This window comes from Hylobates moloch, unplaced genomic scaffold (genome assembly GCF_009828535.3).
Source record: "Hylobates moloch isolate HMO894 unplaced genomic scaffold, HMol_V3 SCAFFOLD_17, whole genome shotgun sequence".
NCBI classification, from domain to species: domain Eukaryota; kingdom Metazoa; phylum Chordata; class Mammalia; order Primates; family Hylobatidae; genus Hylobates; species Hylobates moloch.
In genome coordinates this window covers 52,721,006-52,745,933 of record NW_026652292.1, presented here as the reverse complement: position 1 = coordinate 52,745,933, position 24,928 = coordinate 52,721,006, and the positions used below count along the sequence as shown (strand labels likewise).

At 40.9% G+C, this 24,928-nt stretch overlaps 1 long non-coding RNA gene across 1 annotated transcript; it reads left to right on the top strand.

Moving 5' to 3' along the window:
* The first annotated feature begins 1,610 nt into the window (after positions 1–1,610).
* On the top strand, positions 1,611–20,844 carry LOC116457022 (uncharacterized). Its single transcript, XR_004244883.1, has 2 exons — positions 1,611–1,727; positions 20,474–20,844. It is a non-coding gene; the product is annotated as an uncharacterized LOC116457022 (long non-coding RNA).
* Positions 20,845–24,928: the final 4,084 nt, after the last annotated feature.

Below are 24,928 nucleotides of genomic sequence, written 5' to 3'. Positions count from 1 at the left end.
TAAAAAACCCATAAAATCATATTAAGTCTATTGAAGCTAACACTGTATTCAAATGCAATAAAATAACTATATAAATGCTTTGCTTAAAAGGACAGCACCCTAATTAAGAAGATTGTTAAAAGGATGGAGCATATGAATACATCTATTACACAGGATTTACTAGAACTCATTGTACCCACAGCAATAAAGTGGGACCAGCTGTTGCCTGGAACATGGAAAGAGCCTTATGAAGTAGAAACTGGATATTATAGTGATTCTTCTTAAAAATGAAGGTGCTTGCACATTCTCTGGATTCCTTCTTACATTTTATTTCATTCAAGGTGTATTTTGTATATTTCATGCATCTTCTGTGTCCCAGCTTCTGCATTTGTGGGCAAGCTATCCTTGAATATCCATTTCATGCTTGAATTTGCAGGGCTAAAGACTCTTTGCAGCATTGGCTTTTTCTGCCTCTGTAAAATGACATCTTTGTTTGAAAAGCCTTTTTGTTTTTGATGGCTACAAATCCAAGAGATTCCATTTCCAAAAGTCCACTGCCTGTCTGCATTTTTGGGTGTGGGATTCATGATGCCTGTAAAGTGTTCTTCCTTTGTTAACACTCCTTTTGCTGTCTCCGACTTGAGCTGACACTTGGCTCCATGCCATGGTCATGGGCTCTTGTGCCTCTGCTCTGTTAGTGAGGCATCTTGTCAACATGGTGGGCCAGCAAACATCCTGGTGAGATTTCATGCATTCCCTCTCTATGACATTAGGATGGTGGATGAAAAAGGTAGAAGATAGGTCTGTGCTGGGACTGAGTGCATGGTGGTAAAGGTTGAGTATTACAATCCACACAGCAAGACAAGGCTGTCATCCCACCTACTTTAAGAAGCAATCCCCAATGGGCCAACAGTCACTAGTTTCCCCAGAGGAGTCATCTCAGCACTTTGAGATCCAGTTTGTTTTACGGTACTCTCCATGTTGCGCTTTGGGTAAAACAGCGTTTTTCTTCTGGTTATATCATGTCTGGGTGTGGAAAGGGGAGTCACTGACTCTGGCTTCACGCTTGGGGTACTATCTCAGGTTCAGCATAGAAAAAAGAAAACCATTACAAATATAATATTCCAAGCAGAAAGAGATTGGCTTCATCTAGGAAATTCAGTGCTCACAACATTTTAGAAGAGGAGTAGTAAAAATCAGCTTCTGGTGTTTTGGTTTCAAGATCAACCACTGTTGCTATAAGCTAGAGGTCACAAAACCTGAGCTCCTGCCACCTCTGTTCCAGACACTGGTGACCAGAGAGTGGATTGCAGAGCCCAGTTGTTGCTACTTGCTTTTGTTGGCACATTCTTGTCTGCTGTCACAGCTGTGGGAAAACAGTCTCCACCTCTCCTCTGCCTTCCAAATGGCATGAAAGTTCATTTCACTGGCAGAATTTAAATCTCACCCAGAACCCTGGCTGCCTTCCAGACCCTCGGAGGAAACACAAATGAGGGTAGAGTAGATGTCTACTGTCAACAGATAATATCTAGTATGGCACTTTGGTTGCTGTTTAGTGACCTTTTTTTTTTTTTTCTTTTTCCCATAGGAGGATAAGGTGAGATTCCTTCACAAATGGTGGCTCCAACTGGAATTCATTGTCCCAAATTCTGAGAACTCCTGAGGAAAGATCCAAAAGTAATACGGCTCAAGATTTTTGAACTGCCCAGGCCCTATTCAGGCTCTTGGATGGCTTGCCCATCTCAACGGTTTGTTCTCTGCAACAATGTTCAATATGGTGCAGGCAAAGAAACAGCATTTGGAATCATAAGACGAGGGTTTGCATTTCACCTCTACCTCTTTCTAGATCAAAGGCATTTCACTGGCAGAACTGAAATCTCACTCAGAACCCTGGCTGCCTTCCAGATGCTAGGAGGGTAGGAGTAGATGTTTACTGTCAGCAATATCTAGTGTGGGACTTTGGTTGCTTTTGGGTAGTCCAACCTTTCGGCTTTCCTGAGCCACATTGGAAGAAGAAGAATTGCCTTGGGCCACACATAAAATACACTAACATTAATGATAGCTGATGAGCAAAAAAGACCTCATAATGTTTTAAGAATATTTACAAATTTGTGTTGGGCAGCATTCAAAGCCATCCTGGCTACATGTGGCCTGTGGGCCATGGGTTGGACAAGCTTGTTCTAGATGTTCATTTATTATTTCTGAGCCTCAGTTTCTCATTCAAACTATGAAGAAAATGATGGGATTATTGCTAGAATCCAGGGGAAGAATGGATTTGTAAACTGTAAAGCTTGTTGTGGAGACTGGGAGTGCAAGTGGATGATAGGTCTCAGCTGTATCCCTGACCTGATGTGGCTCTTAGCCTAAGAAAGTCATCTCATCCAAGGGCTTGCCCTCTTTCTGGGGCAGCCTGTATTCAATGACCAGGGATAAGAGAAGGGATGCAAATATCCCAGTCCCCTAAAGGGCCCTCCAGCTCTTGAGCTCCCCATGGTATCAGATGAGGATTCTACTGGAACGTCATCACAGTTCAAGTTCTCTCTCTGCCCTCTCCTGTGTCCCTTTCCCTGTGATCCAGGGGACAGATGTTGATCCAGAGGACACTCCTCCCAAAACCTCCTTGCACACAAATTTCTGTCTGAGAGTCTGTTTCCTGGGAAACCCAAACATCAACACTGGCTTAGCAGAAAAGGAATTTATTAAAGGATAATAAGTAGCTCATAGGATCTCTAGGAAGGCCAGCAAGCCAGGCGTGGAGAATGCGTTCTAAGAAACAAAGCCTCAGATCACTCCCTAAGACAGCTCCCTGGGAAATCTACAGAGAAAGATGGGACTCATAAAGTGGGGGAAATCTTCAAATGTAGGAAGGAGATTCAGATACTGGAATCAACAACAAAAGAAAAGGCAAATGCCTGGGAAGCCTCATTTTGATGTTAGTTATGGAAATATTTGGTAATGGATCCTTGCAAAAGTGCAATTATACTTTGTTAGAGGTCTTTGTGGGGGTCATAATCTTAACCATAGTCAATTTACCAGTTCAGTAGAAGAGCTGCTTTTGGTTGGAGAATGGTGCACTGCCTTTGGAAGCAGAAAGTCTGGACCAAGAATAGGTGCACAGTAAATAATCAAAAAATGAATCCTAAATACTTGGTTTCCCTAGGGTTCAGACCCACCCTTTTCTTTTCTGTACAACTCTGCTATTAGTTGATCTTTCTCAGTCCCCTGGCTTCAATACCATCTTGATGATGGTGAATGCAACATTCATAGCACCAGCCTTAACCTCTCTGGTGAACTTCAGATTTATAGATTCAAACCTCTCCCCTTTAATACCTGAAAGACATTAATTAAACCAAAACAGAAATCTTCACTCTGCCCCTAAATCTGCCTCCCCTACCACTCTTTCATTTCAGAAATTCACACTGCCCTGAGTCAGGCTGGGGATTCTTGCTCCCTTCCTGTGGCTAATAAGCCCTACTTGAAAAGATTCTCTAAATTCATTCACTTTTCTCCTTCTGCATTATGCCCTCCTGAGTCACCAGCCACTATCACACTTGCACTATTACATCAGGCTCTGCATGAACTCCCTGCTTCCACTTCCCCATTTAATCCATCCTTTACCAAGAGTGTCACGTAATCCACCTTCGACTCTAAGTGGATTTAGAATAAAATCTAAATTCCCAGCTGTCTACGATGAGTACTCACAAACCCAGTGCTCCAGCACTGACCTGGCCTCCCCCTGCCACCCCATCCCACCTCTCTGAACTCAATCTTCTACAGTGCTCCCTCTGTCCATTATCCTGTTCCAATCACACCCACCCCTTTTAGCTATGGGGCCTTTAGCTACAGGGCCTTCTGTGCTCAGAAGGTGCTGCCTTCAGATTGTACGAGGCTGGCTCCATCTTTCAATCAAGCCTCAACTCAAATGGCCTCCTGGAGAGACCTTGCTCATCACCCAATTTAAAATAGCCACTTTCTCTCCCGTCACTTTCTATTAGATCACTCTATTATATTTTCTTCACAGCATTTACTACCATTTAAAACTATCTGAATGTTGATTTATTGTCCTCCTCCACTTAAATACAAACTTTTTGAAAACTCCAACTGTGTCTCTCTTATTCATGCTGCAGCCCAAGTGTCTAGATCAGTACCTGGCATGTAGGAGGCATTCCATACATATTTCTAGAAGGAATTAACCTTATTCATCAACCTGTCTTATCTACAAAAATCTAGAGTGGGACTTTTTAACGTGGGTCCATGTACCCCTCACCTGTGAAGAGAATTCAGGGACCTTGTGAACTTAGACGGGAAAAAAAATCACATGTTTATTTCACTAATTCCTAACTGAACCTAAACCACAGTAGTATTAGCAGTACGCATGATTTTATTGTCAGTGTAAATCATAGGCACTTTCACATGACATTATGATATGTATCAGATATGTCAAGATACCATTTATATTCATTGCTACTTCAAAATTGTGACAGTTATTAGGTTCACTGCTAGATTGATATTTAATGCATTAATAAAGAACAATATAGAGTATTATACTATGAGAACTTTCTAATTAATTTTAAAAATCTAATAAAAAACAAAGAACAATACAAATATTAAATTAATTGATTTCCATTGTAATCCTATATATTTTATTTTATGCATTTAAAAACATTGATCTGGCTGAGTGCAGTGGCTCATGCTTGTAATCCCAGTACTTTGGGAGGCCAAGGTAGATTGCTTAAGCTCAGGAGTTCAAGACCAGCCTGGGCAACATGGCAAAACCTCATCTCTACAAAAAATACAAAAAGTTAGCTAGGTGTGGTTGCGTTTGTCTGTGGTCCTAGCTACTCAGGAGGCTGAGGTGGGAGGATTGCATGAGCCTGGGAGGCAGTGGTTGCAGTGAGCCGTGATTGCGCCACGGCATTCCAACCTGGGTGACAGAGAGAGACCTCCTCCCCGCAAAATAATAATAATAATAATTTTAAAAACTCACAATCTGAGGAGGTATCTATGGGCCTTGCCAGATCACCAAAACAGGGCACGTAAAAGGTTAATGTATAGAACCGAACTGTCAAATATGGTAGCCACTATCCACATGTACTTTTAAAAGTTATTATTATTATTTTAGAGACAAGGTCTCACTACATGACTTTATTATCAATATAAATCATATAATCAATATAAATCAATCACCCAAGTTGGAGTGTGGCGATCACAGCTCACTGCAGCCTTGAACTCCTGGGCTCAGGCAATCCTCTTGCCTCAGCCTGCCAGGTAGCTGGGACTACAGCCTTGTACCACTATGCCCTGCTCATTTATTTTATATTTTAGTTTTTTGTAGAGACAGGGGTCTCACTATGGTGCCCAGGCTGCTCTTGAACTTCTGGTCTCAAGGGATCCTCCCAACTTGACTTCTTAAAGCACTCGGATTATAGACATGAGCCACCATACCCAGCTCGCATGCAGTTATTTAAATTTAACTTTAAATTAATTAAAATTAAATAAAATTCAAAATTTCAGTCTTGAGTAACACCAGTCACATTTCCAGTGCTCGATAACCACAAGTGGCTAGTGGCTACCATGGAGGGCAGGGCAGATTCAGCATATGCCCATCATATTCTGGAGCTCAGTGCTTAATTTCTGATTTGTCTTTTTACTGCCATAATTTGTCTCTTCTCAATGCCCAATACTATAGACTACATATTCAAACAGTAATATTAGGGATGGGGTGGGGACAAAGTGACTTTATCTTAAGATTCTTGCTGCTTTCCTTTTTCATCTAAACCTTTACTCCATCTCCAGTCCCTGACCTTTCCCTGATTCTGAGAGTGGAGCCAGCCAAGGCAGTCCAGCAACGCTGTACCTCCTTTGCATCCTTCTCAGGCTTCTATCTTGGTCCAGACCAGAGGATATAACTAAGAATATCAAAGACAGGGTGAAGAAGCTCAGACTAGGACAAACGGGGCCATAGGCTCTGTTCTCAAGAGCCCTGCTGTACCTGTCGCCTGGCCCTAGAGGGAAGAATGTCCATGCTAGGGTATATTGTGGATCTGTCCACCAAGCTGGGGCCTGAAAAGGAATCCCAGCTAGATCCCAGCTAGTCCAGAGTGCCAGAGAGGGCTGAGGTGGAACTGAGTCAGCCGGGAGGATCTTGAACCCTGTCCAAGCCAGGAGAAAACAGACCACAAGTGCCCCAGCTGCATACGTCAGCAGGACACTTCCTCTGAGCAGCCTGTGTGAATAGCCGTCCAATCACACCCACAAATGCCAGCTAGCTCACAGCTATGCACTAGCACAATTTGAGGGGCCTCCCTCTCTCCTACTGGCCCAAAGTGCCTTCCTTCCACATTCCCAGATACCATCTTAGACAGAACCAGGAAGAATATTGTAAATTGGAAAAAATGACTCACTCAAAAGAGACTGCTTACTGGAATAGCCTGAGTATACCAGATTGGTCTAAAATTCAGTTTACCAGAATCTCTCATTAGTCAGTGGTGTGGGGGTTAGGAAACATTTAAAGACCATAAAATTATAGAGCTACACTTTCTTTGCACATCTGAGCCTAGAGTGAGTAAGTCTGAGACTGAACTCTACCTGTCCTGAATCATGCAGACTGCTTTGCTGGGCAAAATATGGCCCTAAACATCTTCTGGCACTTGGTAAATTAGTTTCTTGTAAGTCTTCCTTAGCTAAAGGGAGTGGGGAGTTTTCAACTACTGGAGTTGTATTCCAACATCATTGTACTCTTTTCACCTTCCTGGGCTCCTACGGCAAGATAGCCCAGTAGCCCCTGGTTTTCCAGTCCCCCAACACTGCTTCTGGCCAGCCTTACCTCTGTGATGCTGGACGCTGATGGGGCCAGTGTCCTGCTTCTTCAAAACAGGGCAAGCAAAATGCTTTGTCTGTGGGTGCTGGAGATAAAGATGGAGATAATCATCAAAGTCTTGCTTCTCCTTGCTAGCGATGGAGCGTAAGTGTGTGTAGGAAGGAGGTGATTGGAGAATAGAATCAGTAGAAAATAGAGCACATTGCTTAAGGAGAGGTCTACTGGCTTGGAAAAACCTAGAGCATTTGAAAATTTCAGCTCAGTTCCTTTCCGAGGTGGAGTACTACTGGCTTTCTTTCCAAGTCTAACTCATTAGGCATCAAAACTCAAGTTAATTGGCTAGTAGTTTTAATTGTGTGTGTATATATGTTCTGCTTTGCACTGGATTGGAGTATCCTTCCAAAATTTATGTTCACCCAGAATCTCAGAATGTGATGTTATTTGGAAACAGGGTCTTTGCAGATGCAATTAGTTAAGATGAGGTCATACTGGGTTAGTACTCCCTAAATTCCATATGACTGCATCCTTATTATAAGAAGAGAAGACGCACATGCACGCACCTACACAGACACACACAAAAATACACATACGCACAGAATGCACGTGATGATAAAGGCAGAGAATGCAGTGATGTGTCTACAAGCCAAGGAATGCCAGCCACCACCAGAAGTTAGGAAGAGGCAAAGAAGGATTTCCCTAGTTTCAGAGGGTGGATGATTTCAGATTTCTAGCCCGCAGAAATTTGAGACGATAAATTCCTGTTGTTTTAAGGCACCTAGTTTGTGGAACTTTGTTACAGCAGCCCTGAGAAACTCACACATGCTTATAAGGGGTCAGAATGATAGAACACTTAAATAAGCCCAGGCTAAATGGGAACACCAGTCTTCAACAATAACACCTTCTAACATTTAAAGGGGCCCAAGTGTAAAGTCTACAGCAATTGTTACTAGAAGGTCCAGCCTGCCCCTGCCCTATTCTGCAGCTCTCCTACCCCATTCCCAGTCCAAGACCCTTTAATCCAAGCATATTATTTCCCCTCCTTAGTTCCTTTCACCTCTCCTCTCCAAGGAGAGCACAACACCCAAAACGGTGTTTCCGGCCAGGTCCACTCTGCACTGCCAGTCCCCTGGGGAATGTAATTCCTCTACTTCCTTTCAGGGTTTCTCAGGCTAATCTGCCTGCCAGACAGCTTCCTTGCCTTAGAGAATGGGCGGGTGGGGGTGGGTGGGGTGGGGTGGGGTGGCGGAAGTTAAGCAGGAAGGGGAAGAAGACAATCTCTGACCACCACCCAGGAAACATTTTTATCCAACCATCACCATCTTCACTGTGACTAAAAAATTATCTTTTTTGTTTCCTTTGAAGGAATAATTTAATTGATGAAGCAGATACACAGAACTCAAGCCTTCAGAAACCTCTGCAGTATTCATTGAATGAGAAGCTCACACTCCTTCTCGGTCATCTATTACTCATTCATGGACCATCACAGTTTGCTTTCCTCTAACTGAAGGTCTAGGAAGGAAATCAGTTGGAATTGGAGAAGGGGACTAAAGATTAAATACTGAAAGAGGAATTTTCTCCCCTTCTCTTCTCTCACCTCCAAGTGTTTGATGCTATGTCAAATAATGTTAATTACAAACAGTAACATGAAGGTGCATCAAATGCACAATGTTTTCCTGAGAAAATGTATTATAGCTACTTTACAACTCAGGCTATAATTAAGTGGACTAAAGAGGAATGTATGAAATACAGAGTATGAACTTTCCTTAGAGGTTTAAAAAGAGAAAAACGCAGATATCGGTAGGGACCTCCTTTAGGATTCCTTTTGAATAACATGATTCATATTACTTTTTTAAAAGAATATTTTTAACTGCCTGGCTCCCTTTGTATTTTTTAGAAGGCCATGGAGACGTATGGCTAGGTCTTGGAGAGACATAGTAATTAGAGACATAAGAATAGCTAGCACAATTTCTCATATGGAAAACGTCTCAACTGTGGTCATCACGACATGGGTTTGGGAATACGCCACCTCATTCCACAAGACAAAGCTGGGAGAAAATATCTTAGTCATAGGGATGTGGAAGTGAATTCCCCAAAAAACAAAACACATGCTCCTCTGTACACCTTTGAAAATACCACATTTATCATAGGCCACATTTTATTTATAGAATACTGTGTTATCTACCGCCACCTGAAATGAGAGACCTAGGATAAATATTTTTTGGTCAACGAGTTTTGGATTTTACATTTTCCCAAGTTTTCAACTTCCTTGATTACTCACATGGAAAGCATTCTAAGGAGAGAGATTTCAGAGTTGTTTACTATGATGAACAGACTTTAAGTAGCCTCATGATCCTCATCTCTTGGAATTCACATCCTTGTCTTGTTTTGTTTTGTTTTGTTTTGTTTTGTTTGAGATGGAGTCTCGCTCTGTCACCCAGGCTGGATTGCAGTGGCGGGATCTCGGCTCACTGTAAGCTCTGCCCCCTGGGTTCATGCCATTCTCCTGCCTCAGCCTCCCGAGTAGCTGGGACTACAGGGGCCTGCCATCACGCCCAGCTAATTTTTTTGTATTTTTAGTAGAGATGGGGTTTCACCGTGTTAGTCAGGATGGCCTCGATTTCCTGACCTCGTGATTCACCCGTCTCGGCCTCCCAAAGTGCTGGGATTACAGGCGTGAGCCACCGCGCCCAGCCACATCCTTGTATAATTGTATAATTCCCTCTCTTTGAGCATAGTTAGGCCCTGTGACTTGCTCTTAACCAGTAGAATATGGCAAAACTGGTGGGATATCACTCCTCTAATCACATTACATTATGTAAGACTGTCTTGTTAGCAGACATGCTATAGTGTCTTGTTTTCCTTGATGAGTTTGAGGAATCAAGTTCCCATGAGTTGTATAGCTGCAAGAAAGTGAATAACGACTAAGTAAATAAACTAAATAAGCTTGGAAGCACACAATTCCCCAGTTGAACCTCCAGATGAGAACCTAGCCATGGATGATACCTTTATTGCAGCCTTTTAGAGGACCAAGATTAGCTGTGCTGGGAACTCTGACATAGTAAATATGTGTTGTTTTAAATCACTAAGTTTGTGGTAATTTGTTATGTAGCCATAATTTTTTAAAAATGGATACACTTGCTTTTGCTAACTTACTTTTCTGACCCAGTATTCTTGTACTGAGTTTATCTCTCCACAAGTTTGAAAACTCTTGGTCTTTTGTTGTTTTCATGATCAATATATATTACATCCACCTAAACAAGGATACTCTTTTCTTTATTGTAGAAGTAACTTAGGTCACAGCATTAAAGAAGAGCCTTGTACAAGTAAACAGTATTTCTCCTTCTGCCCATATTTCAAGCCATCTTGTGATTTTCAGTGGCAAGTAATTCTCACACTCCTCCTTAGAATGGAGATTGAACTTTGTTCAAAAACCCAATCTGACTGCTGGTGGGACTGTAAATTGATTGAAACTTTCTGGAGGGCATGGTTGTAATACATATCTAAGCTCTAAGCATATGCATGCTGTTTGGTTTAAAATTCCCTTTCTCGAAATTTATCTCAAGAATATAGTCAGAGAAGCGTTCAAAGAAGTATGATAAGGATGTGCACTACAGCATTGGGTTATTATTATTATTGTATAAATTTAAGGGATACAAGTGCAATTTTGTTACATAGCTATATTGTGTAGTGATGAAGTCTGGGTTTTTAGTGTATCCATAACCCAAATAATGTACATTGTATCCATTAAGTAATTTTTCCATCATCCATTCCCCCTCAACCCCTCACCCTTCAGAGTTTCCACTGTCTATCGTTTTATACTTTATGTTCATGTGTACCCATTTTTAGCTTCCACTTATAAGTGATAACATGTGATATTTATCTTTCTGTGTCTGAGTTGTTTCACTTAAGATAATGGCCTTAGTTCCATCCATGCTGCTGCAAAAGATATGAGTTCATTCCTTTTTATGGGTGAATTGTATCTCATTGTGTATATATGCCACATTTTCTTTATCCAGCCATCCACTGATTGACACTTAGATTGACTCCATACCTTTGTTATTGTGAATAGTGCTGTGATGAACATATGAGTGCACGTATCTTTTTGATATAATGATTTCTTTTCCTTTGGGTAGATACCCAGTAGTGGGATTGATGGAACAAATGGTAGTACTATTTGTAGTTCTTTGAGAAATCCCCATACTTTTTTCCATAGAGATTGTGCTAATTTATATTCCCAACAGTGTATAAACGTTCCTTTTTCTCCATATCCTTGCCAACATCTGTTTTTTTTTCTTTTTAGTAATAGCCGTACTAACTGGAATAAGATGATATCTCATTGTGGTTTAAATTTGCTGTTCTTATGGCATTGTTTATGACAGTAAAAAATTAAAACTTGAAGACAACCAAAATGGATAGAATAGGCAGTAGGTATTATAACTTAGAAACTATCAACACAATGGAATACCATGTAGCCATTTAAAACCATGCTGCAGTAGCTGGGGCATGGTGGCATGCACCTGTAGTACTCCCTACTCGGGAGGCTGAGGTAGGAAGATCACTTGAGTCAGGAGCTTGAGGTTACAGTGAGCTGTGATCATGCCACTTCATTCCAGCCTGGGCAATAGAGCAAGATCCTGCCTCAAAAAAAAAACTGAAAAAAGAGGGAAAAATAATAACACCTATCTAGTGAGGTGGTTGGGACAGTGACATGAAAGAAAAATTTGCTGCTGATATATAATTTTGGTCACAGGACAATGTAAGCAAAACAAAAAAGAATCTATGAGAGAATGCGTAATATGTCCCCCATTTATGTGGTGTATATACGTGTGTAAAATATACATACGCATTGAAAATAAAACTACTGTCCAAATGTTAACAGTGATTACACCTGAGTAGCAAAATCATGCATAATTTTATTTATTAATTTCCTTGTTATATCTTCTGATGTCTTTACAATGTTCACACATAATTTATGCAATTAACAAATTCCTAATGTGGATTTAGCTTTTCTTAAAAAATGATGCTCCCTGTTTCTAATTCCCAGTCCCTAGGTGAGCTGGGTCTTGCTGTTGGCCCAGAGACCCCATGAATCAGCTGTCTGATATTGAGAAAGTGGTCTGGGCATACCGGGTCTCTATCCTCCCTCTTCCCTTCCCCCGAGAGCTTGCCACATGCATAGGCATCCAGGTATCTCCCAGTCTTTTCCCCCAAGCTCCCCCAACTGACTCATACTTCAACAACCACACAAGCTGAAAAGATCATTTTACCACAGCAGTGCGTTTATATCAGTCCCAAAATGCTGTACAACAGGGTCTAAACTTTTTTTTTTTTTTTTTTTTGAGACAGAGTCTCGCTGTCGCCCAGGCTGGAGTGCAGTGGTGCGATCTCGGCTCACTGCAGGCTCCGCCCCCCGGGGTTCACGCCATTCTCCTGCCTCAGCCTCCTGAGTAGCTGGGATTACAGGCGCCCGCCACCACGCCTGGCTAATTTTTTATATTTTTAGTAGAGAAGGTCTAAACGTAATCATCCAAAACTACCCTTGTGCTGGATGTTGGTGACAGAAATTGCTTTGTAGAAATGTTTAAATGCTCAAGGAGTAGAAGGCTGTGAAACCACAATTGTTTGTCCTGTAAACATTTATTAGATTACTACTGTCATCTGTGGAAAAACATTTATAAAAAAATACACACATTCTGTATTTTTATTGTTCATCTTGAAAATAAAGTTAAGTTGTGTTTAATGTGTTTCAGTTTTTGCTTTTATTTTTATCTTCTAGATTCTTCCTTGAAGTGTTTTAAGAGTGAAAAGAGATGCAGACAGTGTAGGAGAGAAAGGTTAGGATGGTCCAGAAAAGGAGAAGTGTAGAGCACAAGAGTTTGGGAATTTAGGGTGACTGGATATCTGCCATGAGCCAGGGTCTGGGCCAGGTGCTCGGATACACTCCCCATTCATGAAAAAGGCCTCGGGAAGGCTTAGAAAAGATCAAAGACAACAGAGAGAAGGATTAGGGCAAAAAAAGAAGATAGTAAAAGGGCAGCAAATGGAGACCTTCTAAGTCCATACGCATTTGGAAGTCACTAAATAGGAATACTTTGGAAAGCCAGAAAGGGAGAGAAAAAGCCAAAAAGGAGGGACTCCCTTGTGAGGTTCCTTTTCCCAGTCCAGGATCACAAATGGGCCCATTTGTTGGGAGGTCAAATGCACAGTCTGTGTTCTTGTTGAAATGGGGCATGGGGCTGAAATTATGCAGGAACTGGGGTAAGGTGAGGGTAAGGAAGAGATTAAGAAGAGAGAAAAAAAGTTATTATTTATAGGTAGTAGCCTAACTGCGTGAGGAAGAGAAAGAAGGGATGGGGAAGACTATAGTAATTCCTTTATATGATTGTGAAATCTCCCTTAGTACTTACACCAATAGTAGCAGCCACACTATCAACATTTGTTAGCTTCTTGATACCCAATTCTCACAGGGTGAAGAGAAAAGGGCCAGGTGACACCATTCACACAGGGAGTTTTGTTACAGAAGAGGAACCGGAACTTAGGGAACCTGAATCTTTTGTAATAGCAGTAAAAATTCTGCCCTTTGCCTGGAGACGGAGAGACTATTTCCTCTTCCAAGGCTGTTCACTATACAAACATTCCTGAAAAGATATTTCAGAGCAAAGATACTCAGTGTCTCTGCTTACAAGATGTGTAGAAACTAGAGAAACTCACGGAAAATTGTCTCCCAACAAGTTTCTTTCCCAATACACACAACATGATGGCATGCTTGTTCTGGAATCGGCTGATTATAGAGTCCAGAACTCAAAATAAAGAAAATAAAGAAGGTCATTTTAAAAAAACTATAAAGTAGTCAGAGTTAATCTTTACTTTCCCTCTGACCTTTCCAGAATTTCTTCAAATGATTCCTAACTCATTTGGCAGTTGAGTGAAGCCCAAGCTTCTACCTTCCTCCCTTTACCCCTCTCAAAGCTCATCTCTGAGTCGTATTCTCTTTTGATTCCATCACGAGATCTCTCAACAAACTTATTTTTATTTACCAAACACAAATCCATGCTCTGTTTTAAGCATTTTACTAATATTAACACATTTAATCTTTTAACATCCTATAAGGTGGGTACTATTACAATACCCATTCTTCAGATGAGAATATTGTGCCAAGTAATGGTTATTCTAATATGATACACATACTTTTGTGAAAATAAGCAGTCATTGCTAAAGTTTTAAATGATTCTAGACATTTTTTGTTGTTGTTGTTTTATTTTTGTTTTTGTTTTGAGATGGAGTCTCACTCTGTTGCCTAGGTTGGAGTATAGTGGTGTAATCTTGGCTCACTGCAACCTCCTCCTTCCAGGTTCAAGCGATTTGCCTGCCTCAGCCTCCCGAGTAGCTGGAACTACAGGCACCCCCCACCACACCCGACTAATCTTTTGTTTTTTTCTTTTTTTAGTAGAGGCAAAGGTTTCACCATGTTGGACAGGCTGATCTCAAAATGTTTAAAGGACTTGTGAGGAAAACAAGAAGTGACCCGAGCTACTATTATTTAGTAGTATAGTCATGCGTCTCTTAATGATGGGGATACATTCTGAGAAACACATTGTTAGGCCTTTTCATCTTTATGCAAACATCACTGAGTGTACTTACATAAACCTAGATGGCATAGCCTACTATACACCTTGGTTATATGATAGAGCCTATTGCTCCTAGGCTACAAACCTAGACAGCATGTTACTGTACTGCATATTGTAGGAAATTGTAACACAATGCTAAGTATTTGTGTATCTAAACACAGAAAAAGTACAATAAAACATGGTATAAAAGATTTTTTAAATGGTGCACCTGTATAGGCACTTACCATGAATGGAGCTTGCAGGACTGAAAGTTGCTCTAGGTGGGTCAGTGAGTGAGTGGTGAGTGAATGTGAAGGTTTAAGACACTACTGTACACTCCTGTAGACTTTATAACACTGTATGCTTAGGCCACACTAAATATATTTTTAAAAATTAAATGATTGCGCTACCACAGTATGTCATCTACAAAGTCACTAGGCAATAGGAATTTTCAGCTTCATTATCATCTTATGGGACCACCGGGACCACTATGGTATATACAGTCCATTGTTGATCAAAATGTCATTATGCAACGCATGACCGTACTTTATTAGGAGAAATTTCAGGACTATGGAGGATACTTTGGGGAAAGGAACCTATTCACCTCCCCTTCAATCACTCTCCCAGAATTATCAAACATGGTGAGGTGCAGGGAGTTTTCAGAACTACCTGGTTCAGATTCACTTTCAGCAATTAGTTGGTTATTTTTCCACAGCCGGAACCACATTTAGTTCACTGCTGTATCCCTCGTGTCGAGCCAAGGGCCCAGTTCCTCATGGGGGCTCAGAAGTGTGTTGAATAATTGACTGAGTGAGTGAATGAATGAATAGGAACCAGAAACTTCATGGGTCACTTCGGTAGGGAAGTGCTCCTGGATTAGAATCACCAGATTTAAACACATCTTAAATCCAAGGATGAATCTATGTCTCAGAGCAAAAAGGGCAGAAGTTAAACCAGGCATACAAGATGATAGAAGAAACTAGAAACAAATGGATATTTTTAAAATAATTTGATTGGAAATAACAACAACAGGGGATTAGACAGAGGAATGAAGATGAAGTTGAAGGCAAACAGGAATTCCTTTGGCCAACCCGAATAAATTGAACATAAGTAAAAAGGCAATAGGCAAAACTAGCAGGCAGCCAGAAATGTTAGGTGCTCCAGTTCTAAGAAGTAAGTGGAGAAGGAAGTTGATAGAAAGTAGGGAAAGAATATTAATAATGATAATGGTTACCATTTATAGATAATATTCTGTTCCAAGCAGGATTCTCACTGCTTTGTGTTTACTAATTCACTTCAGCACAACTCTTTAACTTAGATTCTATTATTATTATCATCACTATTTTGCAAATGATAAAACTGAGTAACAGAGAGGTTAAGTAACTTGTTCAAGGTCACACATCTTGGAAGTAGCCAAGCTGATGTTTGAACCTAGGCAATTTGCTCAGAATCTGCACCATTCACAAATTACTATTCATCACCTCTCCTATAGCACAGACTGCCTCTACGTTAGGGCAGCAGCCATGTCAAAAAAAAAAAAAAATTCAACAATCTAAGTTTTTTACAACATATGTTTCTTATGCAAAAGGCCTCCACCAGGACTCCTTAACCAGATTGCATCTCTCCTCAAGCCCTTCCCATGTAGAGATTCTGTAGCCACCATCTTGCTAAGGGCTGGTTGAGAGTTAAAGACCACCTGAGACCCTTCAGAACAGAAAGCAATTCAACTGTTCAAAAACTAGTGATTCCTTAAAAATTAAACATGGTAGGGAAAAAATTAAGGTGTTGGGGAGAAGTTCCAGATTACCAGTGACTAAAGAGACATTACTACCAATACAATGCAGATACTTCTTTTTTTTTAAAACAGCTATAAGAGATAATTGGAGAACAGTTAAGAAATGACTATGATTATGAATTGGATAATTGATAATAGCAAGGGAATTATTGTTAATTTTCTCAGCTCTGATAATGCTAATGTGGTCATGCAGGAAATGTCCTACAATCTTCGGAGATGCACCGGGAAGCTTTTAGGGCCAAAGTGTCATGATTTCTGAAACCAATTTTCAAATGGTTCAGAAAGAAAAATAGAAAGATTGGTTTGTAAGTTAAACATGGCAAATGTTAACAATTGTTGAATCTGAATCTGGTGGAGGCTAGACAGCTGTGCACTGAAATATTCTTTCAGGTTTTCTGCATGTAATTTTCATAATAATAAGTTTTGGGTGAAAGAGCCTGGGGTGAGGAGACAGTGATTGCTTACAGATTGGCCAAAGAAGGCCGGGAACTTGGCCAATGTGAGGGCCTTCAGGGATGAGTTAAAAAGCTTGGTCTTGACCACATGGGGTTGAATGCAAATTCTTTCTCAATGAAACAGAAATACAGAACTGGACCAAGGACTCAAGGACTGGATGGGAGATTTGGCAGTCCTTCCAATAAAGTTAGCAGTGGCAGCTGTAGTGGTGATAAAATCGCCTGGACTCTGCTGTAAAGTCAAGAAGACCAAGCTAAAGTTCCATGCGGAATATGCGTGGTCCAGTGATTTTCTGTGAATAGCTGGGACCTGTCTGCCAGGGTTGAAACCCTCACTCAATGGCTCACTAGTCCAGTGACCTTGGACAAGTCACTTAACATTTCTGACACTCAGTTTCCTCTGCTAGTACTCATGTCCTGGAATTGTTATGTGTGGAGATTAAATAGGACAACATATGTAAAATGCTTAGCACAAGATATGGCCCACAGTGAGCACTCAACAAACATTGCTGTCATTTTCACTGCACAGGAGAAGGATAGGGTAAACGAGAAGGCTTGTTTGCCACTGATTGTAGCAGAAAAAACAGCCCAACCCACATATTCTGCCACTTTGTTTACAATTACATGTATGTTCGGGTTATTTAATTTCTTTCTTTTAAGTGAAATTGTGTGGCCCGGGGTTAGCAGGGATGCTAATGAAGTTAAACAACGGAGGAGATTACGCCCTAGCATGGAAAATAAACATTGACGTCCCTGCTTCAGCGTTTATCTTCAATGATACCTCATCTTTGCCTGGGTAATTATCTCTCGACAGCAGACAGTTCTCCAGCAGCAACGGATAATTCCATTAACATTACCACTTAAACACAGCCTTTCCAGGCTGCTCAGGTCCCCTGGCTGCTTGCTAAGCCTTAGGGGCCTCATATCATTCTGGAATTAAAATGAGAGAGTAAATTATTCAAGCACATTTGGTTTTTTTCTGAGCAAACCTCTGCACATCTTTGACTCATCATTTCCCCCCAAAAGTATTGCTGCTGAGAATATTAATCGTAGCAACTCAGTGGTAGCTTTATTATGAAATTTGAGGGTTGGTGATAGTGGAACACTGCTAGTCCTTGGTGAGCTGGTTTCTAATTGTCTGAGGATGAGAAATAGGTGATAAAGTGTGGGGTGGCCTCCTCTTAAAGGGAAAAGTAAGTTTCATATTTTCTGGAGACTTCTAAATGCCACAAAAGAATTCTGGCAGAAAGAAAAAAGAAAAAATCCAGATCATGTGTATACTTAGGCATGGTGATGACCCAGAGACCAGGCAAAACAAAAGAAGCAAATTTCATGAGAAAATCCAGCTAAAATTTCATTATTTAAAATGAGTGCGTACTCTCTGTCTAGGTGTCTGTTCCCCAGCCCTGTCTTTGACTGGTCTCATTGCTGGGTGGCATCTTTAACACAGAGTGTGCAAGAGCCATTGGCAGCAATCTCCTGTGTGGCTGGAGCCTAGCAGTTTACAAGGAGCTTCCCTACACATTGTATCACAATGACCTTGCCACATTAGTGGTGCACACCCTGTTCCATGTCACAGGTGAGGGCCCTGAGGCCTACAGAGGTAAAATCACCTTCCCGACATTGCATGTCAAATATGGTGGAGGGAGGACTTGAATAGAAGTCTTTGGAGTCGGAAGATCCTACATGGCTTCTCGAGAGAAGGGAAAATGTTTATTATTCCATTTTCCTGTGCAGAAAGGGCTTCAGCCTTTCTGTCATGCTAATGATCTATCTTCTTTCAAAGATAGGAAATCAGGGTGTCTGCAGAGCACATATTTTCCCACTGGGCTGACCCCAAGTTGATCTTTATACTCCTCTCCACTATCTGTTAATTCCTTGTGTCTGGGTTCCAATGGAAGTGTGGACAGAAAGAATGAATGAAGTGAGATAACAGTTGCCTCTCTCACAAAGCTAACACATAGTAGGCTCTCGAAAAAGGCTTCTTGTAATTAAAAAGCAATATTTATTTACTAGCTCTGGCAGCAGATTTGGTCAGCAAAGAGGTCAAAGGGTTGACTTGAATTAGGTTTGAAGGTTGGCTGGAATTCAATTACCCATGACCCTCTAGTCTCTCCTGCCAGCCATGATTAATGGAGGCTGGCTAAAGTAGGATGGGGTTAGTAACACTGAAATCAACCTTTTTTGGAGAATAAAGATGCTGAAATTATCTAAGGAGGATTCTCAAGCCAGATGAGATTTCTTAGGTGGGAAATAACCTTGTGATTTAGCCCAATAACATCAGGGATCAGATCCAGAGAAGAAGGACTTGCACAATAAAGCTGGGAAATCCTTGCTCCTAATTTTTTATCACAATCACAGGGGCCTTGTTGCCCTGCCTGACATGGATAAATTATCATCAAGGGCTGTGGATGGTTTGGATCTCGATTTTTAAACATCTTACTTGTGGATATTTGGGGCATACGTTAGGGAAAAAGGTCAATTAAAAATCAGGTAACTGCATCATTTAAAATAAGAAGAGACTCTACCCCGATCATCACCACTTTCCTTTTTCCCAATACAGATTTTTCCCTCTCGGCTTCACCCTAATGTTGATCTAATTGCCTTCTCACAATACATGAAGGCCTTGAAAACTCAGGATTCAGCTACAGGTTTCTTTTTATTTATTTTTATTTTTATTTTTGAGACGGAGTCTTGCTGTGTCGCCCAGGCTGGAGTGCAGTGGCGCAATCTCTGCTCACTGCAAGCTCCGCCTCCCAGGTTCACGACATTATCCTGCCTCAGCCTTTCTGAGTAGCTGGGACTACAGGCGCCCGCCTCCACGCCCAGCTAATTTTTTTGTATTTTTAGTGGAGCCGGGGTTTAACCGTGATCTCGATCTCCTGACCTCGTGATCCACCCGCCTCGGCCTCCCAAAGTGCTGGGATTACAAGCGTGAGCCACCGTGCCTGGCCGGTTTCTTTTTATATTAAAACGTTCTTTTGGAGCTGATCTCTTAGAAGATATTTTGAAAATATGATGATAATAACAGTTTCTTGTTTGCTTGTTTGCTGTTATTATTTACTAACTTTTTTGAATAAATTTTCAACTTTTTCCAGTCCTTTTGCTTTTGTCTAGCAATGTCTTATGTAATAGGTAGGGGAAGCTCAAGGAGACACAACATGTATTTTTCCTTTCTGTTATTGTTCTAAGTCTGCACCTCAATTTCTGTCTTGCTTTGTTTTCAGAGCTAAAGTTCTGTAGCCTATCCTAATTTGCAAGGCTGGCTTATGAGACAAGTTAAGGAATCATTAAGGCACCTACCCTTTGCATCTTCATTGGCCAAGTAGCTTAATTAACTTAGTTGAAATGCAGTCTAGTATTATGAGAGCAATTGCATTTGTGTATCTTAATAACTTACCTGTCCTCATGCAATAGTCCATATCCCTCTAATAAAAATATATACATATACATGCGCTTTGACGTATTGATATTCAAGCTCACAAAATAAGCTCAAACTTGAAAAAGATCCAGACTACGGCAACGTTTATTATTTTTAGAGCATTACCTAGTCATTTTGATTAATTCGTTTGGATTGCTTTTTCCTGCAGCTCCCCAGGGAGAGGTGGGAGGAAAAGGCGGTAAAAACATAAATTTTCTTTGGTGATGAGTTCGCATGTTTAGAACTGTAACATGGCAAATCATTGTGAAATCTTCTAATGGATGCCTGTCTCATGCCAAATAAGCCCAGTACCCAAAGCACATAAAGAAATAATTGAAAGACACTGGACTGAATCCAAAAGGTTGTGGCTAATGTTTCACCTAATCTCTCTCCCAGGTCTCTCCTGCCTACTGCCAGCCCTACCCACAAGATGTGAACTTCAGAGCCTTCTTGCAACTGCTTCTTGGCTATTTGCACCCTCTAACCCTCTGGCAGAAGAATGAGGACTATTATGAAGCCAAAAGCATAAAAGGGGAAAAGATTAGCCTACGGAGTAGGAAGATTGGCTTGTTGGAAGCCAGCACATGTCTTCCCCTGAAAGAGTTAATTTGCCTCCAATGGGGGTAGGGACTGACCTGGGAGGGGCCTCAGCCTACATAGGACAGGCCCAAAGGCCCCAGTGGGGCTGAAGGTGACACTGGGTCAGATCCCTGGGATTCAGCAACTTGAGGTGGGAGTGTCTATAAGCTGGAAACAAAAGTTTCAAAGAAAAAAAAAAAGCTCATTTTGTTTTCAGTTCGTTTTATCTTGGCTCTATCTCAGGCACCACTGACTTCAGACCTTTCAAAGCTAAGGGTGGGGTAGGGTGGGGCTTAGTGATTTTTTTCTTAAAGAGAAAGAACAGGGAATGTGCCTTGAATATTCACAATTTGCTTGAACATGATCATAGTCATTAATAAAAACATTGAGCAATATTTGCTTCTATGTCTTTGGAACTGGCAGCATTGACAGATCAGAGAACAGAAAGGAATTCTGCGGTTACTCGTGGAGGAATTTGGACCTGTGAGGTATTCATGATGTTAATTATTTATAATTTCAGTTGGTTTAGGCCAGGCTTTGAGCTTCAAGATAATGTGCCCAGAATTGGCAAGAAAAATGGTCATTTTTTGCTAGTAATTACTGGCTTTGAGCTTCAGCTATTTTAGAAGGATACACAGAGATCTTTAGATCATGTATTCCTGACTTAAGCAAGGAAGGAAGGAAGGAAAGAAGGGAGGGAGGGGAAGAGGAGGAATAGGAAGAAGAAAAGAAAAGAAAGAAGGAAGGAAGGAAAAAGGAAGGCAGGAAGGCAGGCAGGAACGAAGAAAGAAAGGAAGAAAAGAGACAAAAAAAAATTTTTTTTAAAGACCAACTCACAAAACCTCAGAATTTAACTAAGTTCCAGGCCTGAAATTTATTTTTTTGAACAATAGAGATACACTATACTGTAAGAAAACACAACATGTAAAAATTCAAACTTGCCAAACTAAACAGAGAGAAATTAAACATTTTACAGGAAAATTTGCTACTAGGGCCTGTTAAATAAAAGTGCCCTCAGTATCTTTAAACTAGAGATTGATGTATACTTTAACCTTTTAGAACCACGTAAAGTGAAGTCTCCTGTGTAAACATCATTCTTAATGTGGAATATCCACACTTGAAAGTCACACATTGCTGGGGTTCAACCTCAGCTTCACCACTCATAGCGTGTGACTGTGGCCAAGTTACTTCACCTCTCTGAGACTCAGTTTCCCCATCTGTAAAATGAGGGCAGTGATAGCACCTGCCTGATTAGACTTAACTGAGCTGCTACACAGAAAGCCATTAGGAAGTCCTGCCACTCAGCAGGTGTTTCATGGCTCTTAGCTTCCTAAGCCTTCTCTTTCCTTCCTACTTCTGGGAGCACGTGGTTCAGCCAGCATGGAACAAAAGAAAATTTGACCCTCTTTGTAGCTTTAGATGCCTCAGCTTTATGCTAAGTAAGTTGTAACCTCAAACAAATGGGGCCCAGACAGCTTATGGCTGTTTCTGCCTTTCTCATATTTATTTATTTTTTAAACAAATACTTGTATAATGCTTACTATGTGATAGGCATATTCTAAGCACTTGGCAAATACCAACTCATCCAATCTTTTATAACAACCCTATGAAATATATACTATTATTTATTATTCCCATCTTACATTTGAGGAAGCAGAAACGCAGAGAGCTTAAGTAACTCGTCCAAGGACCATAACAGGTACCTGCACAGCCAGGAACTGAACCCAGACAATCTAGTCCATTCCCTCAGTAGGTCTCATGGGTATGTTATTTATTTGGAAGGCCTGCTGAGACCAAAGCAGCCAAATGAAATACCAGGGCCAGTTCTGCACAGACTAAAAAATAACAGCAGGACCAGAAGTACTGAAGTTGCAAAAGCCTCTGCTGGTAAGCTTTCACTGCCAGAACCTCAGACTAGAGAGATCTAGATGAGGTTGACTGAACAAGCAAGCTGATTTCCAGTCCTTTGGCACACTGCCCTCTCTCCACTCCTACCACATAAGAGGGTGCAGCCTCCTCTCAGGTTTCTTCATTCTTCCTCACTCCCTTGGCTCAGTGAATGTGAAATTGCTGGCTGTTGCAGCCTAAGTGGGTGGAAGGGTGGCTGGAGGAAGGAGAGCATTAAAGTAGTCAAAGAAAAAAAAAGAAACAACTTGTTTTAACATTTTAATAACTCTAATTTTTAAAATTATCAAAGCAATGCCTTTTTTTTTTTTTTTTTTTTTTTGACAGAGTCTCACTCTGTCACCCAAGCTGGAGTGCGGTGGCACGATCTCGGCTCACTGCAACCTCCACCTCCCGGGTTCAAGTGATTCTCCTGCCTCAGCCTCCCAGCGATACCTCTTTACAGCAGACATTGTAAAGTGGCTGACTCAGCCCCAGTTCCTAACACACACATGCACACCCCCATCCCTCCTTCCACTTTCCAGCTGGGGATGGCCATATGACACAAATCTGGCCAGTTAACATTAACTCTGTGATGGCATTCTCGTTCGTGTTTTCCTGAGACAGTCCTTCCTGTTTCTTTCCTCTCTCTTTGAATGAATATGTGATAACTGGTGGGTACAATGACCACATGAAGGCCATGAAAGAAAAGCCATAAACATTTCAGACATTGGTCTTGGCATTGTTGAGCTGCTGAACCACTATTGTTTGAATTTTTGTTACTTACAGCCAAGGACAATCTTATGTTTACAAAGTTCACTATTTTAAAAAGTTAGAAAGTACGGGAAAAATAATAAGAATGGGGGAAAATAGCACCTGTAATCCTACCATCCAGAAATAACCAAAATCAATATTTCAACTTATAGTCCTTCAATTTTTCCTCTTTTTTATTGTTTTACAAAAATTTGGAGTAACGCTCCAGAAATAGTTTTGTAACTGATTATTTTACTTACCAATGTGCTATGGCCATTTTTCTATATCAATTATTCATCTACCCATCATTGCATGGATGTTCCAAGGTTTATCTAGCCAATTCCCTATTGTCAAATATTTGTTATTTTCCATTTTTAACCATGGTAAACAATAATAGTGTGAACTTGTTTGTAGATGCATCTTTATCTGATTATTTCCTTAGGATAAATTCCTAAAATTGCAGTGAATTGCTGGATTAAAGGGAATGCACATTTTATAGGCTTTACGGACCTATAGATAAAATGCCCTTCATAAAGGTTTTACCAGATTTTCTGCATTCACTTATATTGTGTGCCTTTTTGTTATATCGTTATCAACACTGGGATTTAAAAATGTCTGTCAGCTCAATGCGCAATGTATAGATTAATTTAAACTAATTTAATAATTTATTGTTTGACATTGTATTCGTCCATTTTCACATTGCTGATAAAGACATACCCAAGACTGGGCAATTTACAAAAGAAAGAGGTTTAATTGAACTTACAGTTCCACATGGCTGGGGAAGCCTCACAATCATGGTGGAAGGCAAGGAGGAGCTAGTCATATCTTACATGGATGGCAGCAAGCAAAAAAATCTTGTGCAGCAAAACTCCCTTCTAAAATAACTATCAGCTCTTGTGAGACTTACTATCAGGAGAACACCAGGGGAAAGATGATTCAATTACCTCCCACTGTCCCCATGATTCAATTACCTCCCACTGGACTCCTCCCACAACACGTGGGAATTCGAGATGAGATTTGGGTGGGGATACAGCCAAACCATATCAGACGTATTTCCATGACATCATTTCCCATTTTCAATTCTATGAATTACCTATTATGTGCCAAACACTCGTCTAGGTAGTTTGCATATTCCTGTTTCTAAAGTCTTCACAAACCATTATCTTTTATTTTGAGTGAGTAAACTATGGCTTACTCATAGTAAGGGGCTAAGTTACTTGTTCAAGATCACACAAACTGGTAAGTGATCAAACTAGGGTTCATAACTAGGTCTGCCTGACTCCAAAGCAGAAACTATAATAAATAAAGGTTTTTTTTTTTTTTTTTTTAAAGATGCTACATAAGTTCTCCAAGTTCTGGTTGAATCAATCAGGAACCAGTGAGAGAGAGACAGCTCTCTCCAAGGAGTAATTGAAGAGAGTTCATGGAAAGCACTATTTGTGGAGGTGTGGGGAGGAAGAAGGGACCAGTCAAGGGGTAGAGAAACACCAAGGCAGTATCAGCAGCAGAAAGCTGCTGTAATCCCAGGTCTGGAGAGGTAGAAAGAGGGCCTCTTTGGCAATCTGCTGAGATCTGCAGCAGTGGGAGAGTGGCAGCTATGTGACCATAGAGTCACAGGTACTGTCAAACCACAGA